The sequence below is a fragment of the Neolamprologus multifasciatus genome, chromosome 13 (assembly GCF_963576455.1).
Source record: "Neolamprologus multifasciatus chromosome 13, fNeoMul1.2, whole genome shotgun sequence".
Lineage (NCBI taxonomy): Eukaryota > Metazoa > Chordata > Actinopteri > Cichliformes > Cichlidae > Neolamprologus > Neolamprologus multifasciatus.
Window position 1 is genome coordinate 5,034,584 of NC_140451.1, and position 13,938 is coordinate 5,048,521.

Sequence of the window (13,938 nt, forward strand, 5' to 3'; positions counted from 1 at the left end):
TCAAAAACGAATGTGTACACTTATGTCTGCATTTTTTTTGTTAAATACGAACAAAATGATAGCAGAAGTGCTGCCACGTGTCTGGCAGCACTTGTCTTGAAAGTAAGAAGAAAAACTGGATCATGAAGGGACAGGAAGCCAATGCAGGGAAGGCCAGTCTTTCCTTTAAGTTGAGCTGCTGCATTTTGTATAGCCTCCAGGCAAGAAGTAACGACTGATCAGGGCTGACATCCAAAGAATCACAATAGTCTAACTGAGAAGTAATGAAGGTGCCATTTACTGTCCCAGAGTAACATGGAGGGAAGCAGTACTTCACCTTACTGAAAAGGCTTAATTGAAAAAAGTTTGTCTTAACAACAGAGCTAATCTGTTGATCAAATGCTAGAATGCTACGCTCTACGGTGTCAAATGCAGCAGTCAGATCCAAGAACACAAGAATCAACAGTTAAAAGCAGGACACTAAAAACTCTTAAAAGGTCTGTTGCCATGTCATAATATGAAACCAGACTGGAACTTCTTAGAGATTTCAAATAAATCCAGACATGATTGTAGTTGGTTAAAAACTACCTTTTTTAAGTCCTTTGGTAGAAAAGGGGATTCAGAAATGGGCATGGAATTAAAGAGGAAGGAAAAATCCAAGTTACTTTATGTTTCAAGGTTGTACTACAGCATGTCTAAAAGCAGCCAGGACACAGACAGATATCAGGGAGGAGTAAATCAGGTCAACAATACATGGCCCAAGGGTATTAAAAACATCTTTGATGATGGGGTGGGATGCTGATCTATTTCAGTTAAAGGGGAGAAAATTCTCTAAGACAATGGGCATACAGGAGAAGCAGCATGACCGAAGACCAGAGAAAAAAGTGCTGATAGTAGAAATCTTTTCTTTAAGAGGTCTAATAGCTCTCTGGTATTACAAGTAAGAAGTTTCTTAAAATCCCTTTGCCATCTTCTTGCATGGATCCATCACTGGCTTTCATCCTAAAAGAAGCCACCACATCCAGCAGATCAGTACAAGTAGAAATCAAAGAAGCACAAATTCAGAGGGACTCTGGATTACAGTACTAATGCTAATGCTGATTGTGAAGCACAGACTCATTAAAAGCTGATGACAACGCTGCTAAAGGATTAATTGTCACAGTTGGTGACATAAGTTTTACAGTTTAACTTGGGAACATGTTAAACAGCAAAAATGTAGAAAATATGCATGTCACAAATCTCAGCAAAACATAAATTTAAACCACATGACAATCTGAACTCCACAAAGTCTTGTACATATTCTTGGTGGACAATAAATCAGCACACAGAACAAGACTGTTGAAGCTTTTGACAAATGTCTATGCCTCAAAAGAGAGAATCAGACTGCGACTGCTGACACTGGAAACAGGATTTGAATACAATCACTAGTCCCCTACTTCTGCAAATAATCTCATGTAAGCTGAGACAGATGCCCTGAATGGTTGCGAGGCTGGAGGTTTGATCACCCACATTACATTTTATCCAAGTTTTGTGGGATGGTATCTGATATCAAGAAGTGATTGGCAGAGACCTGTTCTAGTGAGTTTAACATAGATTGGGCATCGTTCCATTGTCTGGATTCACTTACCCTAACATTGGGAACATGAGATAAACAGCTGATTAGCAATTTGCTAAGCTAACTGAGGGTTTCGCCTGTGCATTCATATGAATGGGGTTGCATTGGTAGCATCTGAACTATTACTAATAAATGTCTTCAAAAAAAATCAGCTGCTCTGTTGCTAAGAATAATTAGATTAAATTTTAAAAGACAGTTTTAGTTTTTATTTTCTCAGCTATTGTCTTGGTAGTCTAAACTTTTAACAGTTTAAAAGTATAAATGTAAAAACTAAATTAAAACATGGCATGTTTTGGTCTACAGTCAGTAAGTACAAATAGGTTTAACACACATGCCACTGACATGTCTTCCGTGGCGGAAGCAGAGTCTGGGGACAAAGGGGATGACCCACCAATCTCTGGGGGCGAGGTCAGTGAGGCAGTTAAACAACTCCTTGGTGGCAGAGCCCCTGGGGTGGACGAGGTCCGCCCCGAGTTCCTGAAGGCTATGGATGTTGTAGAGCCGTCTTGGTTGACACGTCTCTACAATGTTACCTGGACAAGTACCCCTGGACTGGCAGACCGGGGTGGTGGTCCCCATCTTTAAGAAGAGGGACTGGAGGGTGTGTTCCAACTACAGGGGAATTACACTCCTCAGCCTCCGTGGGAAAGTCTATGCCAGGGTGCTGGAGAGGAGAGTCCATCTGTTAGTCAAACCTCGGATACAGGAGGAATGCGGTTTTTGTCCTGGTCGTGGAACAGTCTACATGTGTTTTGTGAACTTGGAGAAGGCATTCGAACGTGTCCCTTGGGGTGTCCTGTGGGGGGTGCTCCAGGAGTATGACGTGTCTGGCCCATTGCTGTGGGCAATTCGGTCCTTATACAACCGTTGCAAGAGCTTGGTCCGCATAGCCGGCAATAAGTCAGACTCGTTCCTGGTGGGTGCCCTTTGTCACCGATTCTATTCATTATTTTTATGGACAGGATTTCTAGGTGTAGCAAAGTGGCGGAGGGCTTTCACTCCGGTGGTCTCAGGATCTCATCTCTGCTTTTTGCAGATGATGTGGTTCTGTTGGCTTCATCGGGTGATGGCCTCCAGCTTGCCTTGGAAGGGTTCACAGCCGAGTGTGAAGTGGTGGGAATGAGAATCAGCACTTCCAAATCTGAGACCATGGTCCTCAGCTGGAAAAGGGTGGAGTGCTCATTCCGGGTCAGGGATGAGTTCCTGCCCCAAGTGGAGGAGTTTAAGTATCTCGGGGTCTTGTTCACAAGTGATGGGAGAAGGGAGCAGGAGATCGACAGACGGATTGGTGCACCGGCCGCAGTGATGCGGACGCTGTACCGGTCTGTCGTGGTGAAGAGAGAGCTGACTGTAAAAGCGAAGCTCTCAATTTACCTGTCGATCTATGCCCCTACCCTCACCTGTAGTCACGAGCTGTGGGTAGTGACCGAAAGAATGAGGAGGGGCTCAGAGTAGAGCTGCTGCTCCTCCACATCGAAAGGAGTCAGTTGAGGTGGTTCAGGCATCTGACAAGGATGCCTCCTGGGCGCCTCCTGGGTGAGGTGTTCCGGGCATGTCCCACCGGGAGAAGGCCCCGGGGCAGACCCAGGACATGCTGGAGAGATTATAGATATAATCTCTATAATCTATATAATCGGCTGGCCTGGGAACGCCTTGGTGTTCCCCCAGACAAGCTGGAGGAGGTGGCTGGGGAGAGGGAGGTCTGGGCTTCTCTCCTTGGGCTGCTGCCCCCGCGACCCAGACCCGGATAAGCAGAAGAAAATGGATGGATGGATAAAAACAATAATCAAGAAGAATCTGAAATCTGTTCATCACAGAGACTATAGATGCTATTAAAAAAACACAGACATAGACCCTGTAGACTCTACACACACAAAAGGATCTACAAACATGGTGATGAAGTGATACCATATGCACTGGTTTCTAATCTGGAACATAACCTGGGGACAATTCCAGACAGCATGTTCGACAAACTCTGAGTTTAAAGATAAACTCTGAGTTTAATAAGAGCTTTAATAAGAGCTCGGTATTTTTGGTTGCAGAAAGGAACAGAGAAAGCTGACAGAATTACTTCAGTCAGCTCTGAGCACATTCACCCTGAGTTAAGTAGGTGTAATAATAGAGAAAGAATAGCGCTACAAGACCAGGACTCATCTTGGCAATGGGTAAATGAAGAGCAGAAGTTTAGCAGCATGAAACATTTCAAATAAGGAATTGTAAGAAACTGCATTTTGTTCCAATTACAGATTGTATCTGGACAAAATAAGCAACTATGAACGATTCAAAATGGATCCAAACGGGAAGAACAAGGAAGTAAATGGAGCAAAACTCAATCTGGGGCTCATCTGCTCTGAATCCTTGATCTGTTTTGGGTCCCTCCTGCTGTGCAAGTGGACCTAATTTGTCATATCTAGCTAAACCAGCATACGAATAACTCTATAAAATTTTAGACTTTTGTGATACATTTGTCATTTCTGGTAAATCTTGGAAGACTTGGAAAGCTGTCCTGCATTAAATGAGTTAAATTAATTTTAGACTGATGTATTAATGCTTACACTGGGAACATTATAGCAGAGTTTTTATCCAAAAAGTTAGATCGTTACATTACATCATTACAGTACATTTTTACTGAAGAATTGCTAAAAAATGAAACTTTCATGAACTGAAGCTGAAGATGATACAGATACACTTTAAATAATTTTTGAAATTAAAGGAAGGTTAAAAGAGTTGGCACAAGTAAAGCCTTTTTAAATAACGCTTCAGTTACTACCACTTAAAGGCTTAGGGTACCTAATCTGTTCTGGACCTCTGTCTGTCTAGAACTTCACTGTGTCTGAATATCTTTATTGTAATGAGACACATAAATCTGCATTTTTATGTGTACAGATGTGATCGACTGGGGACAGAGGTTGACTCCAACACATGACACATTTGGCACCGCATTGAGTGAAGATATCACTTTGACACCGCTTTGTCCCTCCATCCTCGACCTGTCAGAGGTGACAGCATGAATCAATCTCTGTCCAACAGCAGTGGTCAATCACAACACGCCAAAATATGCCGCGTCTTCATACACAGCCATCCTGTGGATTTCCCGTTGAATATGACTCTGCGTACGAGCAGCCAGGCTAAAAATAGCCTCGGCCCAGCATGACCGTGTGCATGTGTGTATGTGGGATTTGCTTGGCTTGCTCTGTGTGAGTACTATCTGTGTTCTGTGAGTATGCACGTGCACTTTTCCCCCCTGTATGTTTGTTTGTTGCGTGTGTGCGCTTGTGTAACGTGAAGGCAACCCAATGTGCAGTGACATTCTCCCTCTCAACAGCCGAGAGCTCGTGAGTCAGGCGGCTTTTGCCCTGCGTGGCCCAAAGACAACACAGTCCTGTCTGCTTACAGGAACTGACAGCAGCATGAAGAGAGAGGGAAAAGGGGAAGACATGAGCGAGGCAGATGGGAAAGAGAAAAAATGAGTTTTTAATTGGAATCTAAAATGATGTGGAACAGCCAGGGGAAAAAAAGAGAAGGTTAGAGCTGTGAATGACACGGGTCTGTCATTTGATGTCCTCTATTGGTCTTTAGTGGTCAGCTGATTATCATAAAACATCACAACAAGGTTTAAATCACCATCTGTATTTTCCAGTAATCCAGGCAGCAGCGTTAATCACTTAACAACATTATGTTGTAGCTTAGTTACCATCTTTTGCTTGCTTTTCAGTTCAGTGTATTGGCTAAAATATGTAAAATAGCAAACATACATTGGAACAAAAAAGGAGCTGCAGTAAAGTCGGCCAGTGGGTGGATAATAATCGCCTAATAATATCAACAAAATACCCAGAACATGGGAAATCTGCTTTAATGTTCCATTCAATACACATTTAAAAATTATTATTTTTTTAACCTTTTCTCAGGTGGATAGCGCTCTGCATGGGTGTTAATCTAAAAAAGCAACACATTGTCACGATCCTAATAAAGCAGCTTTTTGAGTTTAATTTCGTTGTCGTGAGTTTTGCATTTGGGTCCTTCTCCTGCCTGTACACAGCCGAAACATGACACACATCCTGGGTTTTATCCTACATCACAGTAATACTGATAAGACAAAAATATAAAGGTTACCTTATTATTCATTTCCAGATTGATATTTTTATTCTTGGACTTTTGCACACAAGGCTGCCCCTCATAAGATCAAAGTCTGATCAGCAGTTGGATGAAGCTGTTGTGCTGACAGTGAGAGTGTGTGCCTGAGATGACCAAGTAAGACTTCTGCTCTCACAGATCCAAGAATAAGAAAGACTGTCTGTATTAGAGTGTTTGCTTCAGAGACTGATGGTGTGAATGTGAATGTGGAGGTCTTGATGCCAAGAGTGGCACAACCAGTTGTTCTGGTTACCTTCTGACACAGGGCCGGGTAAGTTCAGACATTGTTTTTCCCTTAATAAATGAAATCATTATTTTAAAAGGTGCATTTTTTATTTGATTTTGTTTCCTTTCACTAATATTAAAGGCATTTGATCCAAAACATTTGATTATGACAAATATGCAAAAACAAGAACCCAACAACTCAGAAATGAAGAAGGGGGAAGTGTATATACGCACACAGCCCAAGTTATAAGTCTGCAACAGTTTATAAGCTGGTACAGTATTCTTCACTGCTGTTAATAATGATAAACCTGTAGGTTTCCCTCCTTCAGTCAGCAACTATACAGTCACATGATGGCCTTTTATTGTCTTTGCAAGTTTGAATGGTTCTTAATTTTGTTCTCTATTTGTTCAGTTCTATAAGAGAGATGTGACAGGAAGTGCTGCAAAGTCACAATGTTCTACGTGATGATGACCTTCCTGATGTCTGCAGCACTGCTAAGTTTTTAACTTTACATAAAAAAGAAGGTGTGGGGAAGTTTCCTATTGAATTGTAGGTTTTATCAGGCGTTAAATGAAAAGGCTGACGCTGATCACACAGATTTAGAGGCCTCCTAACTTTTACTCCTCTCTTGTTTTGTCATTGATTGATTTTTCTTTTTGTAAAACCGGGAGGGACAATTTCTCCAAAACAGAATGTAGCAAATCACAGTTGACTTCATTCATATACAAATGACCCCTTTTTGTTTTTATCTTTAGTTTAAATAGTTAAAACATTGGATTTTTTTTAAATGTATAAATGGGTACTGTGAGCAGTTTTCTAATAACTGATTAGCTGTTGCTTTTGTTTGCTTTTAGACAGGCTTTGAGAGTGACGAGGCCTGAGGTCTATTGAGAGTGTCGACTCCCAGATGCTCTCCACCTTGGTTCAGGGGCGACTGCCATAATTTTTTAAGAAGGTATTTAATTGGATGCTCTCAAGAATTTAACTATATAAATGTCTGTACAGTCTAATGAAATGGGTTTAAGTCCCACATTAATTATATTAAATTATGGTTTGTGACTTTTTATATGTAAAAAGTACCAAATTGGTGGACTAAACCTGTTCTCTGCACCTCATCTACAAATGATGTTACAGTACTAAAACATGTCACATTTATACTGCCACTCTATTTTATATATGTGACTCTTTTAGGAGAATGGAGCTGTTTTTATTTATTTCTATGGATTTCTGAAGCCCTTGATAACATGAGCTCTTTCTAAAACAATCAGTTTGCATAGTTTTAAAAAATAAATGAGACGCTTGTTCAAGCAAATACAACTAAGAAATCATCTGTTGCAGGAACTTTCACATTACTCAGAATTACTGTTCTAAACAACTAGTATTTACTAACACAAGAGTACATCTGAAGTAGTCTGCAGTTTCTTTCGTTACAACATAAATTTTCTATTCCACTTGCGTTTTTAAGGCAATTGGTTTGCAAACTTTTTCTTAGTGAGGTTAGCCCATTAGAATTTACATTGCACAAGCTCATACTGTTTGCGGTGTTGTGTATGGATAGCGCTCCTTTAATTAACTCCTTAGCAACGCTGTGGCTAACAGCCTTTCTGATCAATATCCAGCCTCTGTGCCAGTCTGCTGACAGAGTGATACTAGAGGGGAGGCTTTTTACCACAAGTGATTATTAGTAAAATTTTCCCTTGTTTATATATTTGATTACTTAACCAAATTTAGAATTTATGTGTTGACAGCCAAAACAGTTTATGTTACTGAATCGATGCTTGGAAAAAGGTAAATACATTATAGCTACATAAAACTACTTAGATTAAAATGATAATTCATTCAAATTCAAATAACAATAAGCTGAACTGCACTTGGGGGGCCTATCGCAACTTTTGCATCATATGTAAATTCACAACGATATTCATCAAAAAATATATGGTTTTATCAAATATTAACCGATTCAGATCTGCACCAGAAGTTAATGTCTTCTTGTACGGCCCAAATTTGTACTTCTCCACTAGGACTGGGCGATATATCGAGTTTTTAAATATATCGATATATTTTTATACAAGATATGAGATGTGACAATATCGTTTATATCGATATAGTCTATGTTACGTTATAATTATACTTGTGGAGCCACAAGTTTGCCTCTCGAGGTAACCGCTAACACGTTGATGCCTAAAATCCTTTCATTTTCTGAAAAATCAACTGTGCGCCTAATGTATGAATTCTGGTTGTGCTTACTGACCACGAACCGATTTTATGTGGCAGACGGCGCTCAGCAATCTGTCAAAAATTGTTTCACTATGACTTTGGTAAGCTACAACGCCGCACCGCTTGATGGATTGTCTTCAACGTAATATTACCGTATTGTGTGTGTATAAGGACCACAAATGGCACCTGTAAGAGACGTGGTTACAAAGAGGATTTCAAACTCCAGGCTTTCAGTCACGCAGTAGAACTTGGGACCAGAGCAGCTGTGAAATCTGCCTGTCTTTGTTATTATGCTCAGCGTCTTTTAGTTTACATTTTGACTGCACAATTGTGAGCTTTTTGTTATGCACAAAAACAACATTGCTTTATTTTATTTATGGAGCATTATTATTTAATAAATGCTGATAATTTATTTCTGAGTAATTTTTTCATGTACATCTATGCTGTATGTTAATAAAAGTGCCTGTGTGAGATCTGGGACACAGCTTTGACTAAGAACTCTCTTTTTGTTCTTACTTTATGGCTTTAAAAAATATCAAGATATATATCGTATATCGCCATCCAGCTAAAGAATATCGAGATATGAATTTTGGGTCATATCAGTTGCAGGAAATTTGTCTTGATTGTTTCTGCTCCCACCTACTAACAGACTGAGAGACTGACAAACAGCAGTGAGAAAACAACAGAGCAGGTTGCAAATAAAACAACACTGCCATCGTTGAAATTTTTAGGCTGGTTTAAATGTGTCTCTTTCTCCAAGTAATTTAATAAGCGCATCAGCAGAACCTCAGATGTTAAACAGAAAGTCAGTCAGCAAGTGAAAGGTACTTATCAACTCTGTGGGAAACAAATCTGTCAGAAAACAGCTTTCGCTTTATTGGCCGGTTCCATCAGCAAAATCTGCTTCACACTGAACGCTCCCAGCCAGGACAGTTGTGCACACAGATAAAAATGGCAGGCCACATCATCCTGAGAACATGCTGAGAACAGAACAATTAAGTTCGGTGTCTGTGCTGTCGCACATCTGACACAAATTGTATGCAGATTCTCACGCACACATTACAAAAACACACAAATCGCAACATCCGCGGGCTCATATAGATGCTGATGAGATGCTGCTTTTGCCAATTCCACACAGCCCCAGAATAACAAAGACAATAACAGTCTCAGCCTGCTGGCACGGGTTCTTCTTTCCAGGAATCTTTGTGTTTTCAATTCACAGATTAGAGGCTCACTCAACCCGGCCAGCCAATGCAGGCACAGACACAGGCCAACTCTATTCCTACCAGAGCTGCGTGTTTGTGTGTGTTTGACAGGCCGTTGTCACGAAGCTGTCTCTTCTCTCTCCTTTCCCTTCAAGCCTGGCACTTATAATGAGGCTTCCAGATGGAAGAACAGGCAACATACCACGAAATAACTACTGTTCTAACAAGCTGAATGCACGTGCAGGAGTGTGCAGTGCTGGTGGACAAAAATAAGTAAATTCAACGTTTCTAACGTTTCCATATCAAAATCTTGGAAAGAGCTTTGAAACCTGGAGCTGGGTGGTGACATTTAAACTTTTAGTATCACTATAATTCCACTGTTGTTAGACTGTAATTTGACTTGATACACTGTGAAGCCATGGGTTTAACTGGGATTTGTGCAGGCGTCTTGCACATGCTTCCACAGTCCACTACAAATATACTGGCAAGACCGAAACATAACCACATACCACTAATATTACTGCATGGTATTTTCATGTTCTGAAGTGCACGACTGGCAGAAACAACAGATTGTGACAGCATCGATGTGATGTCAATTTAACATAGCCTTCTTGTAAAGGACGGTGGGTTTAATGATGCCCTTGCGGTGAGATATACGACAAAATGACACCATGTTAACAAACCTTGACCGAACAAGACGCCCCATAAAGACTCAAAAAATGAGGGCACTGTTAAAATAACTGACCCATGCACAAACATTTTTCTCAGATGGCGCTTTTCCAGCTACTTATGGAGGATAGTGACAATTGAACAACTTCACATCAACACTGGATTTGTGGTCCCATATCTATATAAGGCTCACTGCCCACTTTACTGAGTTAGTACAGTACCTCTAGTGCCTTTTTCATTCAGAACTTTTGTTTTGCCTTGATAATAAGCAGTTTTGTTTCTGTTTTCCTTGATTTACATTTGAAAGTTTCCTGATTATATCCAGAATGCCTATTTTGTTTTTTTGTCTATGTATTTAAGAGACTGTTTCCCAGAAATTTAAAAGAAGCGAAATACAGAGTTCATTATACATTTTGGAGATATTACTTTGTAATAATGTCTACAATATTCATAAAGAAAACACTTTAAAACTTTAAGCTTCTGACTGGTTTATTATATTATGTGTCTATGTTATTTATTTAAAATGCAGTTATACAACGTCATTTATCACGACAGAGAGGAGCAGTTTAAACTTTGCACGAACCCATAGCTGGAAAAAGCCAGTTCTGAAGACAGCTTTTATTTGTTTTATCGGTGGCAGAGAAACATGCACAAATTTTTTTTGTCTATCTTGATAAGATTTGGCGGAATTTGACAGATAAGCATATTGCGGTAACCTGGCAGCAACACAGGTTTTGTGCTTCCGTAGTCATCCTCTGACACTGGGGATGAAGGGTTCTGTTACTGTAAGTGCTTAAATGTTGAAAATAGTCCTATATGAATTATTATTATGAGCCGAGTTACGCCGTGTCGCAAGTTTTGTGAGGTGCTTTTTTTGATATTTAATGGATCGGATTACATTTTTTATTTCTCTCCGATATCCGATCCAGTAATTTACGTCAGTATCGTACTGATACATAATATCGGATCGGTCCATCTCTAATATGAATATGCGTCTTGGTTTAGGATTGAACAGATACATGCGGCCGACTGTTGGACTGGCCTGCGGTCTGTACTGATGTTAGCTTTTGCCCGCTGCATTTTCCAACTGGCCACTGTCAGTCCGCCCACAAGTGATTACTGATAGCATTATAGAGGTACATGTGCAGAGTAGGGTGAGGAGTACCCTGCCCCACATACAGTTTTCATATAACACCAAAATGAAAGAGCTCAGTCTGAGGAGAATAAAAAAATGACCTATTTAGGTTTGTTTGGTTTTAGGCTGGATGAAACCATCAAACTGAAGGACTTAAGTAAAGCTTAAGTAAAGTAAAGCAATCAGCCAAAGGAACAGCTTTTAAGTCAATGAACATGTGGGGATAACACACGGCAGGGTATTAAATGATCAAAGTGCATACTCCACATGCACTGTGCTACTTCTCAAATATGACTCGTAACATGTTGTTTTTCGACACCAATCACTACAGACAGATTAACTGTCATTTATCCACTTCGTGTTTATGTCTCTTTACAATAAATAGATTATACTGACGATGCTATTTAAGAATACTCACACAATTCCACTTGTCAGTGCAGCCAGTGCAGAAATGCCTTAAACCTCCATTCTGTCTAAAGGGCACGGATGGTGATAGGTATGACTGCACAAAGACTTTGGTCCTAGATAGAGAGTTGGCTGAAGAGATGGGCTTAAACAATGAAGTCCTAAATTACCAGTCAATGCTAGTAACTTTGGTTAGCAAGTTGCTTTCAAAAGCTATGGGTGCAATGCATAGACACGTATTTCAGCTAATTAATCTCCTAGGACCTGCCGTCCACATTTGTGGACATCACATTTCGGGTTGTCTAGACCAAAATACAAAATTTTGCTCTACAATGGGCCTGATATCCACATATGAGGACATTATTCTGCCACTGTTCTATCGAAATTTAAAGCCGATGTCCTCATACGTGGATCTCATTTTTCTCAGGTAACCCCCCCCCCCCCCCCCCCCAAAAAAAAAGGTAAGTCTCTGTTTTTACATCCATCAGGTCCCAATCAGCCCAAATAGCAAATGGAAATTAAAAATGCATGCCATGAAAGAGTTCGAGTCTTAGGAGGTTAATGCTACGTCAGCTGCTCACTCATTCACAGGGGGTCACCACAGCAGAAAGCTTGACTGGCAGATTTTTTAACCATCTCCTTCTGAGATTGAATGGTGGATCTTTCACTTGTTATGCAGATGTGTAAACCACTACACCGTAGTCTCACAGCCTGTTAATGTTAAGTAATAAACTAAAAACAAAAAGAAAAAAAAGAATTGAATTTACTAAAACTAAAACACAAACTTATTGAATGGTCTAGTCTGATTTGTGACTTTCTAAATAAGCTATGTGCATAGCATAGCTAACTTCAGTATCAAGGTGGATAAGGTATAAGACCTCACTAAGATATTTTGTGTTATCCACATAGGCCTCAATTATTTTGTATTAACGAGTAAACTTAGCTGTTTCAAAATGAGAGACTATAGTGAGCGACTTGCTTTAGAAGCCGTCCTGAAGTTCACCTAGAGAAACTCGTTTTTGCCATCTTCACATTGGCCCTGAGCGGAGGTTGTCCCTTGTGACAGATCAAGCAGCATCCACTTAAATGCTGTGGAATGCAGATGGTTATATCCACAAAACATGCAAATCTCAGCACAGGTCAGGTGATTACAGTGTAGATCTACTTTTTTATAATTGGAAGCATTATTGTTACCTCCACTTGGAGGCTTGTATCCAAGTGGTCCACCTATCTGCATTTATGTCCTCACAAAGAAATGGTAGAATGTGGTCACACATTTTAAATTGTGGCACAGGCTTCAACTTGAATGAAATGAGGCTTATTTAGAGCCAAGGCATAAAAGAAAGAAACAAGGAAAAACTGGAAAGAGAGTGAAGAACCAAGCAATAAACACACATACACAGACACAATGTGGTAAATGAAAGTTTTTGTACAAATTATTTGCCAAAACCTGCCAAAAAACACCTAAAATGTTTTTTTTCTGCCATTGAGAAACAGAAAGCTATAAACACAACACTCACAAATTAACACCTCATAAAGCTCATAAATATATTAGATGTGTGTTTATCAGAGCATTTCACCTAAGAAAGCTGTCTGCTCTTACTACACAAAATAGGGCACATGAAACATAAACAGGCAGAAAATTTTGCAGAAAGATGCTAAAAAGCAATATCAGGGCAGGGGAAGCTAATTTAGAAAGCCTCTCACATTAAGAACTAGGGGTGGGGAAAAAATCGATACTGTGTAGTATCGTGATATTTTGTTTGCTAATAATGTATCGATACAAGGACAGCAGAAATCGATATTTTGTTACAAAAAAAGTTTTTGTGGACTGGAACATGCTCTGACTTCAGAGCAAGAATCCTGACATTCCTTCACTGTCCAAATGTGTTTAACTTTTTTTTTGGCAGCAATAAACATGACAGTTTACTTATTTTAATTTAAGACATGTTTTATTTCAATTAAGTTTAAAACTTTTTTATTTAATGTAAAATTATATTTTGTTTTAATTTACTTTCAAATTCTTCAGTTGCTGAATGGGCTGCATAGTTTTCATAAATAGTTCATAGTTCAGAATAGCTATAATTGTACCAGATGGTTGCATTCAGTTAAGTTGGACTAGACTGTAATACAAACCGTTCAGTTTGTCAACAATAAAACTGAAATGAGAGAAAGACTGAGTGTGAGACTTTGTTATTAGATAAAATGAACATTGATAAAGTTTACCTTTATGTACAAAATCTGAATATCGCAAAATATTTTTAAAAAATTGCAATAATATCGTATCGTGCATCAAGTATTGTGATAATATCGTATCGTGGGATGTATGGTGATTCCCACCTCTATTAAGAAC

General features: G+C 39.6%; 1 protein-coding gene and 1 long non-coding RNA gene across 3 annotated transcripts in view; both read right to left on the minus strand.

Annotated features, from left to right (window-relative positions):
• The window catches only part of LOC146504900 (sodium/potassium/calcium exchanger 3-like), a 126,636-nt gene that overhangs the window by 22,538 nt on the left and 90,160 nt on the right, over window positions 1-13,938 (minus strand). The gene's annotated exons all lie outside the window — the stretch shown is intronic.
• The window catches only part of LOC146504901 (uncharacterized), a 37,809-nt gene continuing 35,942 nt past the window's right edge, over window positions 12,072-13,938 (minus strand). The window contains exon 2 of the long non-coding RNA XR_014877660.1: window positions 12,072-13,300. This is a non-coding gene — a long non-coding RNA (uncharacterized LOC146504901). The remainder of the gene's footprint in view (window positions 13,301-13,938) is intronic.